The following is a 13,936-nucleotide window of genomic DNA, read 5'->3' on the forward strand; positions in this document are numbered from 1 at the left end:
GAGTTTACATCCGAAGGAGCCCTGGCTGGGCTGAGGAAGGCCGCGAGACTCGTGACCTTGGCGGCGTTTGAGGCCGAGCTCGCTGGCCCAGCGCGGAGCCCGGGCGAGCCGGAAGCTAGGCTCAGGTATTAAAAATACTGCATCGCACCCCGCCCCTTACCGAAGCCAAAAGGGGCACTGTGACTGGCCCAAGGTCTCGTTGCTAGTTTACTGCCCTTGACACCGCCCATTTTTGTAAGAGTGACCAGGATTATCTTGAAACCGGAACCGTTAACTACCCCAATGGAGAGCCTGGGAGCAAGGACTTAATTCTAATCCAAATGCCCTTTTCATATTTTGGTCTGTAACAAGCCCTTTTGTTGTCCTTTAACTTCAAACAAATGTAAAATTTTAACTTCGAGATTACTGACGATCCCAGCCTAGGATTAAATGTTCCCCTCAGGTTAGTTATTTCTGTACAGAGTTAAGAGTTGAAGGGTAATTCAAAAAAGCAACTAGGTGATTCTAAAGCTTCACTGTCCCATAGAATAAATAGCTACATTTGTAATTTAAAATTTTCTAGTAGTCATATTAATAAAGTTACCAGATTTAGCACATAAAAGTATAGGACACCCATTTAAAATTTGAATTTCTGATAAACAACGAATTTTTTTTTTTTTTTTTTTTGGCCTCGCCCTGTGGCTTCCGGCGTCTCAGTTCTCCCACCAGGGATTGAACCCCGCCCACGCCAGTGAAAGCCGGGAATCCTAACCATCAGGCCACCCAGAACTCCCAAACAACTAATAATTTTATACTAATAAAATATGCGCAGGGACATATGAAATTCAGATGTATTGTGTTAGGGCAACCTTACATAATAAAGTCAAAAGAAATGGGTGAAATTAATTTTAATAATATATTTAATCCAATATATCCATAACATTATTATTTCATAACATAATCAATATAGAATTTATTGAAATATTTTACATTCTTACATAAATAAGATCTTATATTTTTAAAATTTTCATACTAAATCTTAAGAATCCAGTGTGCATTTTATAACACATTTCTCTTTGTGTTAGCCACACTTTTAAGAGCTCAGTAGCCACATGTAGCTTGTGGGCTATCTTATTGCACACACTGTTCTAAGGCCTTTTAGAACTAGGGTTGCTAAATTTAACATTGGAGCATTTTCCTTTTTATAATAATAGTGGCTTAGTGATCGAAAGAGAACTAAGTGCACACTTTTAAATGTAATCTGTTGGATAAACTATTTAATAGTGATTGTATTCTACACTGAAAATAAAAAGAGAGGGGGAAGCTAACCTTGCCAGCATGTTTTACACAAAGAAATAATCATTTCCATAAATCACAGATTTCTTTTTTTATAAATTTATTTATTTATTTATAAATTTATTTATTTTTGGCTGTGTTGGGTCTTCATTGCTGCCTGTGGGCTTTCTCTAGTTGCGGTGAGCGGGGGCTACTCTTTGTTGCGGTGCGCAGGCTTCTCATTGCGGTGGCTTCTCTTGTTGTGGAGCCTGGGCTCTAGAGTGCAGGCTCAGTAGTTGTGGCACACAGATTTAGTTGCTCTGCGGCATGTGGGATCTTCCTGGACCAGGGCTCAAACCTGTGTCCCCTGCATTGGCAGGCAGATTCTTAACCATTGTGCCACCTGGGAAGTCCCACAGTAGATGTTTTTTAAAAATTAGGCTAAAATTCTTAACACAGGTCTTAGTCATTTCCTTTATACTTACTATCCAATATTCCTGCCTCTTAAAGACACCCGGCCAGGATTAAATGTGCTTAATCCTTTCTAACATCTTATCTCAAGTAACAGTCCTTTACTGGAACTAACAGAAAAGGAAAAATGAGCTTCTTGAACATAAACTTTTTTTCTCGTATCAACTCTCAAAATTGTTTTAATATTTCAAAGTAAACGAAAGCTTCTATGAGAAAAATGCTGACCTGTGTCCAGACCAAACAAGGTAAAAAAGTCTTATTTTAAGAAATATCAGTTGGGCATCAGAAAACAGTCCTGAAAGGGTTTGGAAACAATTCACCAGGCTACCAAAGAAGCTGCAGATCCTGAAAAGAAAACAAACCATTTCTCATAAATGGCTTGTCCACATGCACAAAGCCAGGAGCAACTCAGGGCCTTCCAATCCTTGGTGGGGCAGGGATTACTCTTTGAATGTTATTTGAACTGCATCTTTTATTTATTTATTTATTATTACTATTTTCTAAATTATTTATTTATTTATTTTTGGCTGTGTTGGGTCTTCGTTGCTGCCTGTGGGCCTTCTCTAGTTGTAGCGAGTGGGGGCTAGTCTTCCTTGCGGTGCGCGGGCTTCTCATTGAGGTGGCTTCTCTTGTTGTGGAGCATGGGCTCTAGGCACGCAGGCTTCAGTAGTTGCAGCACTTGGGCTCAGTAGTTGTGGCTCGCAGGCTCTAGAGCGCAGGCTCAGTAGTTGTGGCACACGGGCTTAGTTGCTCCGCGGCATGTGGGATCTTCCCGGACCAGGGATCGAACCCATGTCCCCTGCATTGGCAGGTGGATTCTTAACCACTGCGCCACCAGGAAAGCCCTGAATTGTATCTTTTAAAAGAGAGGTTGAACTCAGAATCTGAGAGAATCAGTTACCTGAGGCCCTTTAACCCTCAAAATTCTGAATTGGGATGTTCCTATTTTATAAATAAGAGAAAATAAAACTGATTTATATGGTAGATAGCAGATTCAGGGTTAGAACCCTAGATTAAAGGAATTAAAATGTTAGCAGATGTGGTAGTTGGTCTCCAAGCCAGCACCCTATGATCCTTGAATCCTGGTATTATGTAACAAAAATCAAAATGGAGTCAGTATTGCTAAGAGAGCTTTATAAAATGGAGGCAGAGGCCATTAAAGAAGTATGATTTATGGACATCTCAGTCTGGATGGAATCTGACGTTTTGACCTGATGCAGTCATCCAGAACACCTACCAGAAACTCAAGCTAATTACTGGGACCCTTACCCTAAATTAACTTGTGATAGTCTATCTACTTATCAGACTCCTACCCTAAAACAACTCATGATTCCTTAAGGACAATTATTTTCTGACGTGCATCAGAGTCAATTATAATTCTTGCCAGGCAGCTTTTAACAACCTTCGTGACTTTTTGTCTGTATAAGCCCCTGACTCTTTCTCTTCCACGGAACACTCCTTCAGGGTTACCCTAATCTGTGTCTCCCGAATTGCAATTCTTTTTTTAAAATTTTATTTTTATTTTTTAAATATATTTTTTTATGTGGACCATTTTTAAAAAGTCTTTTTTGAATTTCTTACAGTATTGCTTCTGTTTTCTGTTTCGGTTTTTTGGATGTGGGATCTTAGCTCCCCAACCAGGGGTTGAACCTGCACCCCCTGCATTGGAAGGTGAAGTCTTAACCACTGGACCACCAGGGAAGTCCCCCAAATTGCAATTCTTAAGACCCCAAGTAAACTCTTTTCTTACTTACAGCCTCCTGCATTTTTTTTTTTTGGTTGACAGTATTCATATCCTTGTGTAGGCTCCTCCCACTTCATACCAGGATTGGTCTGTGTGACCAACAACATATAGCACAAGTGATGTTTCTTCACTTCAGTGATTACATTACAAAGTGACTTCCCTCTTAGATGTTTTCCCTCCCTCTCTCTCTCTCTCTATCTCTTTCTTTGGGAGAAGCAATCTGCCTGCCATGTTGTAAGCAGCCCTTTGAGTGTCCCAGGTGATGGCAAAGAATGAAGACTTCTGCCAACAGCCAATGAGGAACTGAGGTGCTCTGACCTGATGTGAGTGAGCTTGTAAGCGACAACTTCAGCATTAGTTGAGTCTTTAGATGACTGAAGACCTAGCCAATAGCTTGACTGCAAACTCATGAGAAACCGTGAACCAGAACCACCCAGCTAAGGTAGCTCCCAGATTCCTGAACTTTATCAATTGTGAGAGATAAATGTTCATTGTCTTAAGCTGCTAAATTTTGGGGTACTTTGTTATGCTTCAATATATAACTAATGCACAGATTATTGAACAATATGTTGAATTAAAATACAGAAGAATAAACATCTATAACTCCTTGATTTGTTTTACCTTCTATTCAAAAGAATTTTTAATTTATTTCCCTGACAAGAGACAGCATAGTGTAGCATAACCTCTGTATAAAGATCAGTATTCAATTGCTGACTCCTTCAAGTCCTAGCTTGGCAAGTTTTTATTTATTTATTTATTTAATTTATTTTTTGGCTGTGTTGGGTCTTAGTTGCGGCACGCGGGATCTTCATTGAGGCATGCGGGATCTTTTGTTGCGGTGCGCGTGCTCTTCCTTGCAGCGCACAGGCTTCTCTCTAGTTGTGGCTTGTGGGTTTTCTCTCTCTCGTTGTGGCACGCGGGCTCCAGAGTGTGTGGACTCTGTAATTTGCAGCATGTGGGCTCTCTCGTTGGGGCGCGTGAGCTCAGTAGTTATGGTACGTGGGCTTAGTGGCCCCACGGCATGTGGGATCTTAGTTCCCTGACCAGGGATTGAACCCGCGTCCCCTGCATTGTAAGGCATATTCTTTACCACTGGACCACCAGGGAAGTCCCTTGGCCAGTTTTTAAAGCTTTCCAAGCCTCAAATTCCCAGATGATAGTGCTTAGCTCAGTGCCTAGGACACATTAAGTGTGAAATAAGTATTAGCCATAATTAATAGTTTTATTTTGATTACTGACTCTAAAGAAGCACCTTTGGACGTGTCTGTAGGTTGTGTGGGATGAAGTAGTCAGTACTTACTTGCCTGAGGAAGAGGAAGCCTCCAAATAAAGAACTCCTTTGAGAAAAAAAGAGTAGAGGGTCCAGGCTTAGTCCAGTATTAGAGCTTCTGCATCAGAATGGAGGAGGATTCAGAGGGTCTGTCCAGCCTCTGCTGTTGACCCCACAGGTCGTGTATGGATTTTATAGAAAAGGGACCTCGAGTAAAATCTGAAATAGCTATTTTTGCCAAGATCTCTATGAGACATTGTTTGCGTTGGCCTCATAACATCCGAGTGTGACCCAAGAGTGAAGGAGCAGGAATCTGTCCACCTCATCAGACAACACCCCAGGTGGCATGTCATTACCTATGCATATCAGCATTTTGGTTACAATAGAGCAGCTGCATCTGAGCTTGGCATAGCGAGACTTCAGGTGTCAGTGGGTATGCAGCACTTTTGTGCTCTTCTCCAGGGGTCCACTACAGATACATCTCAGAAAAAAAAAAGATAAAAGTCTTTGTTCATGAGCCCAACTGTGGTTGGAGGTTTGACTTTGAAGGAGATTGGAGTTGCACAAACAGAAGGGCCAGAGAAATCACATTTGTACTGTTATTATGATTCTACGTTTTAATGCTAGTCTATTTTGGTCTGGACAGATAGGTAACTAATCATGAAGAGAATGGGCCTTGAAATATTCTGCAGACTAGAAAATTATATAATCAAATACTTTGAACAATTTTTTAAGGACTTAGATGTCCAGACTTTTCCTTTGAATGAGTATAATTTCCAATGTGAAAACCCACAATTTGGCTTCAAGAGACACATGCGAGTTTTAAAATCCCATATAAATAATTACTCACTGCCACAAACTTGAGTGGGGGTAGGAATGTAAACTTGTTCCCTTCAGGTATACCTACATAAAGTGAGATGTGAAATAGGCTGCTTCTATTTTAAAGGCTGGTTATCACATTCTAGAATAGATGGAAAAGACATTGGAGACAGCAAATGTTAGAAATACAAGTTTTCCCCAAAGGCTTTTATGTATGTATGTGACACAGAAGGAAAATGGGTTCATTAATGTTATTTACTTCTTCGTTCATTCAGCAAATATTTGAAAAGGTTGTTATGTGCCCAACCCTTTTCTGGGAATTGAGAAAAGAAACAAGATTTCTGTTCTCACGGAGTTCACATTTTAGTTGTGGGATGGTGCTACTGACAATAAACTTGTGAAGATAAATAAGAATTTCAAATAGTGGTTAAGTGACAAGTAGAGATAAAAGAGCATGATGGTGTAAAGAGTGACAGTCAGTGGGTGGCTACTTTAGACTGGTGAGTGAATATTTTTCTGAGAAGGTGATATCTGAGCTGAGACACAAGGGTGAGAAGGAAACTATCATGTGAGGAATTGGGAAGACAGTGTTCCAAGCAGAGGAGCAGCAAGTGCAAAGGCTGTGAAGTGAGGGCATGCGCTTGGGGTGTTGGAGCAACAGAGAGAAGACCAGCGTGACTGGAACATAGTGATCAAAGTGAGTAGTGGTGGGACATAAGGTCAGAGATGTTGGCAAGTGGCCAGATCATCTAGTGCCTTGTAGACAGTGGCAAGGAGTCTGAATTTCATACTTGGTGCAATGAGAAACCATCAGAGCATTTTTTTTTTTTTTTTTTGCGTTATGCGGGCCTCTCACTGTTGTGGCCTCTCCCATTGCAGAGCACAGGCTCCGGATGCGCAGGCTCAGCGGCCATGGCTCACGGGCCCAGCCACTCCGCGGCACGTGGGATCTTCCCAGACCGGGGCACGAACCCGCGTCCCCCGCATCGGCAGGCGGACTCTCAACCACTGCACCACCAGGGAAGCCCCCATCAGAGCATTTTTAAGCAGAGAAAGGATAAGGTGTGATTTCTATCATTAAAAGAGTGCTCTGCCTCTATATAGATAATTGACTGTAGAGGACAAGCATGAAAACAGGTCAACTGGTTAGGAAGCTATTGCAGCATCCCAGGCAAGAGCCTTGGATGGCCTGAAGTAGAGTGGTATCTGTGGAAGAGATACATGGATGAATTCAGAATACATTTTGCAAGCAAAAGGTAACATGACTTATTATTGGATATGGGCATGAGAGAAGAAATTAAGGATGACTCCTGGATTTTTGGCTTAAGCAATTTGGTGCCAGTTTTTGGAATGAGGAAATTGGGTGGGATAGGGGGTTTAGGAAATTAAGAGTTTTGCTTTATTTTAATTAAAACATTTTTTATCATGGTAAAATACACATAAAATTTATCATCCTCTTTTTAAGTGTATGGTTCAGTGGCATTAAGTATGTTCACATTGTTTTACAACTATCACCATTATCCATTTCTAGAACTCTTTTCATCTTGCAAAATTGAAACTCTGTGTTCATTAAACAATAACTGCGCACTCCTCACTCCCCCCAGCCCCTAGCAACCACCCTTGTACTTTCTGTCTCTATGAATTTGACTGTTCTACGTACCTCATATAAATGGAATCATACAGTATTTGTCCTTTTGTGACTGCTTATTTCAGTCAGCATAATGTCCTCAAGGTTCATCTGTGCTGTGGCATGTGAAAGAATTTTCTTCCTTTTTTTTTAGTGGTACGCGGGCCTCTCACTGTCATGGCCTCTCCCGTTGTGGAGCACAGGCTCTGGACGCGCAGGCTCAGAGGCCATGGCTCACGGGCCTAGCCGCTCTGCGGCATGTGGGATCTTCCCGGACCGGGGCACGAACCCGTGTCCCCTGCATCAGCAGGCGGACTCTCAACCACTGCGCCACCAGGGAAGCCCTAATTTTCTTCCTTTTTAAGGCTGAATCATATTCCACTGTATGTATGAGTAGTATTCCACAGTTTGTTTTTCCATTCATCTGTCAATGGACACTTGGGTTGCTTCCATCTTTTGGCTATTGTGAATAATGTGAACATAGGTGTATAAATATCTCTTCAAGTCCATGCTTGCAAGTCTTTGAGTATATACCCAGAAATGGAATTTCTGGATTATATGGTAATTCTATTTTTAATTTTTTTGGGAACTGCCATGCTGTTTTCCATAGGGACTGCACCATTTTACATTTCCACCAACAGTGCACAAAGGTCCCAATTTTTCCACGTCCTCCCTGACACTTGTTATTTTCTCTTTTTTATAGTAGCTATCCTAATAAGGTGTGAGGTGATATCTCATTGCGATTTTGATTTGTATTTCTCTGATGATTAGTGCTGTTGAGCACCCTTTCATGTGCTTATCAGTCATTTGTATATTTTCTTTGAAGAAATGTCTATTCAAGTCCTTGGCCCATTTTAATTGGGTTTTTCATTTTTTTGTTGTTGTGTTGTAGGAGTTCTTTTTATGTTCTGGATATTAACCCCTTATAAGATATATGGTTTCCCTTAAACAAGATAAAAAAGACAACCCTCAGAATGGGAGAAAATATTTGCAAATGAAGCTACTGACCAAGGGTTAATCTCCAAAATATACAAACAGCTCGTGCAGCTCAATATCAAAAAAACCAAACAAACCAATCCAAAAATGGGCAGAAGACCTAAATAGACATTTCTCCAGAGAAGATATACAGATTGCCAACAAACACATGAACAGATGCTCAACATCACTAACCATTAGAGAAATGCAAATCAAAACTACAATGAGGTATCACCTCACACTGGTCAGACTGGCCATTATCAAAAAATTTACAAACAATAAATGCTGGAGAGGGTGTGGAGAAAAGGGAACCCTGTTGCACTGTTGGTAGGAATGTAAGTTGTTACAGCCACTATGGAGAACAGTATGGAGGTTCCTTAAAAAACTAAAAATAGAACTACCACATGACCCAGCAATCCCACTACTGGGCATATACCCCAAGAAAACCATAATTCAAAAAGAGGGACTTCCCTGGTGGCGCAGTGGTTGGGAGTCCGCCTGCCAGTGCAGGGGACACGGGTTCAAGCCCTGGTCCAGGAGGATCCCACATGCCGCGGAAGAACTAGGCCCATGCGCCACAACTACTGAGCCTACACTCTAGAGCCCGTGAGCCACAACTACTGAGCCTGAGTGCCGCAACTGCTGAGGCCCATACGCCTGGAGCCCGTGCCCTGCAACAAAAGAAGCCACCCAATGAGAAGCCCGGGAACCACGGCGAAGAGTAGCCCCCACTCGCCGCAACTAGAGAGAGGTCCACGCGCAGCAATGAAGACCCAAGGCAGCCAAAAATAAAAATAAATAATTAAAAAAACAAAAAGAGTCATGGACCACAATGTTCATTGCAACACTATTTACGATAGGCAGGACATGGAAGCAACTTAAGTGTCCGTCGACAGATGAATGGATAAAGAAGATGTGGCACATGAATACAATGGAATATTACTCAGCCATAAAAAGAAATGAAATTGAGTTTTTGTAGTGAGTTGGATGGACCTAGAGTCTGTCATACAGAGTGAAGTAAGTCAGAAAGAGAAAAACAAATACCATATGCTAACACATATGGAATCTAAGGAAAAAAAAAAGGTTCTGATGAACCTAGGGGCAGGACAGGAATAAAGACGCAGACGTAGAGAATGGACTTGAGAACTCAGGGTAAGCTAAGACGAAGTGAGAGAGTGGCATTGACATATATACAATACCAAATGTAAAATAGATAGCTAGTGGGAAGCAGCTGCATAGCACAGGGAGATCAGCTAGGTGGTTTGTGACCACCTAGAGGGGTGGGATAGGGAGGGTGAGAGGGAGACACAGGAAGGAGGGGATATGGGGATATATGTATATGTATAGCTGATATACTTCGTTATACAGCAGCAACTAACACAAGAATGTAAAGCAATTATACTCCAATAAAGATATTAAAAAATATAAATATATATGGTTTCCAAATATTTTCTCCCATTCCATAGGTTGCCTTTTTTTACTCTGTTGATTGGATCCTTTTATGTACAGAAGTTTTTAGTTCTGATGTAGTTCAGTTTTATCTATTCTTTTGTTGTTGTTGCCTGTGCAAATGAGTTTTATTTTAAATATAAAAATAAACTGATATTTAAATATATTAATATTTTAAACCTAAATTTAAATATAATTTTGGAGACAGTTGGACATATGAGTCTGAAGATCATAGCAGAGGTCAGAATGAGATATAAGTTAGAGAGTTATCCACATGTAGATGGTATTCGTAACCACAGGTCTGGATGAGATCAACCAAGAGAGAAGATGCATAGGAACACATAGGTCTCCTTATGGGATACAGTCATACTGGAGTAAGATGCCATAGGAGAATATCAGAAGGTTTTGACTGAGTTAAATTTGGATAATATAAGTTATTGAAGATCTTAATCTTCTGAGCTAGATGCCAGGTTAGAAATTAGAAATTCCTGGGCTTCCCTGGTGGCGCAGTGGTTGGGAGTCCGCCTGCAGATGCGGGGGACGCGGGTTCGTGCCCCGGTCCGGGAAGATCCCACGTGCTGCAGAGCGGCTGGGCCCGTGAGCCATGGCCTCTGAGCCTGCGCGTCCGGAGCCTGTGCTCTGCAACGGGAGAGGCCACCACAGTGAGAGGCCTGCGTACCGCAAAAAAAAAAAAAAAAAAAAAAAATTCCTGGGAAAGTATCACCCTCTCTGCCATTGTATTATTACAATAATAACACTAGCAATAGCCCAAGACCTCATTTAGTCCTCACAACAGCTGTATAAGATATTCTTATTGTCCTCACTTTACAGATAAGGAAACCGAAGGAAGTAATTTACCCAGTGATTATAGTAAGTATGTGGCAGGGCCAAATTAAAACTCTGGTTGGTCTGCCTCAATAGTGGTCTACACTATTAATTATTAGTCTCATTATTCTGAAAAATGAAATCTAGCCCTCGGCCCTTACCAACTGACTACATTCAGTCTCCTTAGGTTTCATATCACCATGGTCACGTCTTTGTTAGCGGTGAATGGTCCAAGAAAGATGGTCCTGATCCTACCACGTTAGGTAGGCTGATCTGCCAGTTTCTTCTTTTGAACACTCTGAATCTTAACACTGTGCCAGGTTCTCATACACCAAAAAAAGGGAAAGAAGGTTGATGGACATGGCATACTAGAATCAACAGAAGTTGTCATGTTTTGGGGACTTCCCTGGTGGCACAGTGGTTAAGAATCCACCTACCAGTGAAGGGGACACGGGTTCAATCCCTGGTCTGGGAAGATCCCACATGCCGCAGAGCAACTAAGCCCGTGCACCACAACTACTGAGCCCGCGTGCTGCAACTACTGAAGTGCACACGCCTAGAGCCCGTGCTCTGCAACCAGAGAAGCCACCACAATGAGAAGCCCGTGCACTGCAACGAAGAGTAGCCCCTGCTCTCCACAGAGAGAGAAGAGAAAGCCTGCACACAGCAACGAAGACCTAACGCAGCCAAAAAAAAAAAAAAAAAGTCATGTTTTTATTCCCTTTCATCTTCAATCTAGATATTACAGTCCTTTGCTTCAATCTCATTTCCTCCATTGTCTTGTCATTCTGCTCACCTGTACTGCAAATCCTAAAATCCAACCGTCTGTGCATTTCACTCCTGTCCTGCAACACTAGAGAAGATCACACAACCATGTGAATTGTTGTCTCTACAAATTTACCTTTTCAATCACAGCTGGACTTTCACCCCACTTGTCACTCTCCCAACCCACATGTTCCTCCAATCCATCAATGATCCTCCTTCCCTTCTATCTTAATTCAGGAGCAGATTGAGAGTGAAAAGTAAAATGGTTTGACTTATCTTGGGCTTAGATTTTGCAAGATTGGTAAACAAAAGGACTAGGGTAGTGGTGTGAGTGAATCGAGGGGATTGTGAGGTATAAACTGGAAGGGAAAGGAAAGGATGTCAAGGTCAGAGATAAAGGGTTGTGAGGAAAATAAAAGGTTCTGGAATGAAGTGGAGTTGTTGTGACTGATGACGGGGCCCAGGGTGTGTCCTTGACAGGGAGGGATTATAGAACTGGTAAAGGTCAAGTACTATGAGGATGTGGTATAAGATTACTCATCACCCTGAGCACAAAAGTCATCAATACCTCAGGTCAGATTCCAGAGAACTCACAGAATGTGGATAAACAACTGGCAGATTGCTGGTAACAGCAACCAGAAGGGCACAGCATAAACCTCAGAGGAGACATTTTATCTATGTGAAAGTGAAGAAGTTAACGGTGGGGAACAAAGAAAATCCTGAGACCTTACCTGGCTTTGAAGTTCATAGGAAGTGGAAAAGAAAGAGCCTCCCTTTGAGAGACAGGACCATGAGGAAGTGGAGTGCTCGGCGGGGGGGAAGCTGGATCTCTGTCAAAGCGAGGGCATGGAGAGAGCAACCAGGGATATTCTTTTTTTTTTTTTTTTGGCACTTATTTATTTATTTACTTATTTATTTATTTATGGCTGTGTTGGGTCTTCGTTTCTGTGCGAGGGCTTTCTCTAGGTGCGGCAAGCAGGGGCCACTCTTCATCGCGGTACGCAGGCCTCTCACTATCGTGGCCTCTCGTTGCGAAGCGCAGGCTCCAGATGAGCAGGCTCAGTAGTTGTGGCTCACGGGCCTAGTTACTCCGCGGCATGTGGGATCTTCCCAGCCCAGGGCTCGAACCCGTGTCCCCTGCATTAGCAGGCAGATTCTCAACCACTGCGCCACCAGGGAAGCCCCAGGGATATTCTTGATGGAGGAAAGCTGTCTGTTCACAATGGAGTGGAGGTTTCAGAGGACACAGTAGCAGGGAAGTAAACAGTGGGAGGGTGAGACAGTGGGCTATGCAGGGACAGGGAGCACAGAGGGGAGTCAGAATGCAAGTATTTGACAAAAGGGATTAAATTTGCCGTGTTGGAGAGAGATGGTTTCCAGGTTCTCAAAATCAGGTTTCAGATGTTTCTGTGCCAATGCAGAGGCACCGGCTGATGATAGTTCAAATCCTCATAATTTTTTTATGACCCATTCAGCAGTCTGTTAAATATAACTTCGTGGTAAGGTAATTCACCTCAGCAGAGCAAGTTTGACTTGGTCTAAATAAGCGTAGAGGTAACTGCTGTTCAAGCAGAGTGAGAGGAGAGATAAAAATGCCCAGGTCCAGATGGGAGAAAATGACTTTGACCTGGCTATCACCTCCACAGAGCTCAGCTCCAGGTCGGGGCACTGAGCTAGTTGCTGAGGCCACAAAGGAAGGAGTTTATAATCTGGCCAGACTGAGCCCATGGAGAGCTCCAATTTTACATTCTTCATGTTCTTCATCTTTGCTTCCCAGGACTTTGCACTTGATAATCACATAGAAGTTTAAAAAGAAAAACTTTTATTGAGTTGACACTCAATAAAATTAAAATAAAAAATAAAAATTTTTAATATTTTAACTTCTATATGATTATAAAACTATGTTATTTGTGAAACAATTATAAAGTATGGAAAACTACAGAAAAGAAACTAAAATAGAAGTCATTTATAATCCCCCATCCAAACATATCTACTATTAATACCTTGAGAGATTTCCTTCTAGTTTTTTTTTTTCATGCCTTTTAAACAGTTTATTCATGCATGCATTCATTATTTGGTCAATACTATTGTATACTTTTAAAAATACTTGCATTATATCACAGGTATTGTATCGTGTTATTAAAAATAATTCTTAAACTCTGTTTTTAAAGGCTGAATAATATTCTTTCATAAAAACACACCGTTATTTATTTAACTATTTCCATACAGCTTTTAAAATTGTGATAAAAAAAATAAATTTTACCATCTTACCAATTTTTAAAAAATTTATTTGGTTGCACTGGGTCTTAGTTGTGGCAGGCAGGCTCCTTAGTTGCAGCTCACAGGCTCCTTAGTTGCAGCTTGCCTGTTCCTTAGTTGTGGCATACGAATTCTTAGTTGCAGCATGCATGTGGGATCTAGTTCCCTGACCAGGTATGGAACCCAGGCCCCCTGCATCGGGAGCTCAGAGTCTTAACCACTACGCCTCCAGGGAAGTCCCCATCTTACCAGTTTTTAAATGTACAGTCCCATAGTATTAAATATATTTACATTGTTGTGTACAGATCTCTAGAACTTTTTCATCTTGCAAAACCAAAATGCACTAAGCACTAACTCCTCCTCCTCCCTTTTCCCCTCTCCCCTCACCCTTGGTAACCATCTTTCTAATTTCTGTTTCTATGATTTTGACTGTTTTAGATACTTCCTATTAGTGGAATCGTACAAAATTTGTCCTTTT

This window comes from Neophocaena asiaeorientalis, unplaced genomic scaffold (genome assembly GCF_003031525.2).
Source record: "Neophocaena asiaeorientalis asiaeorientalis breed wild unplaced genomic scaffold, Neophocaena_asiaeorientalis_V1.1 scaffold599, whole genome shotgun sequence".
In the NCBI taxonomy this organism is placed as follows: Eukaryota; Metazoa; Chordata; class Mammalia; order Artiodactyla; family Phocoenidae; genus Neophocaena; species Neophocaena asiaeorientalis.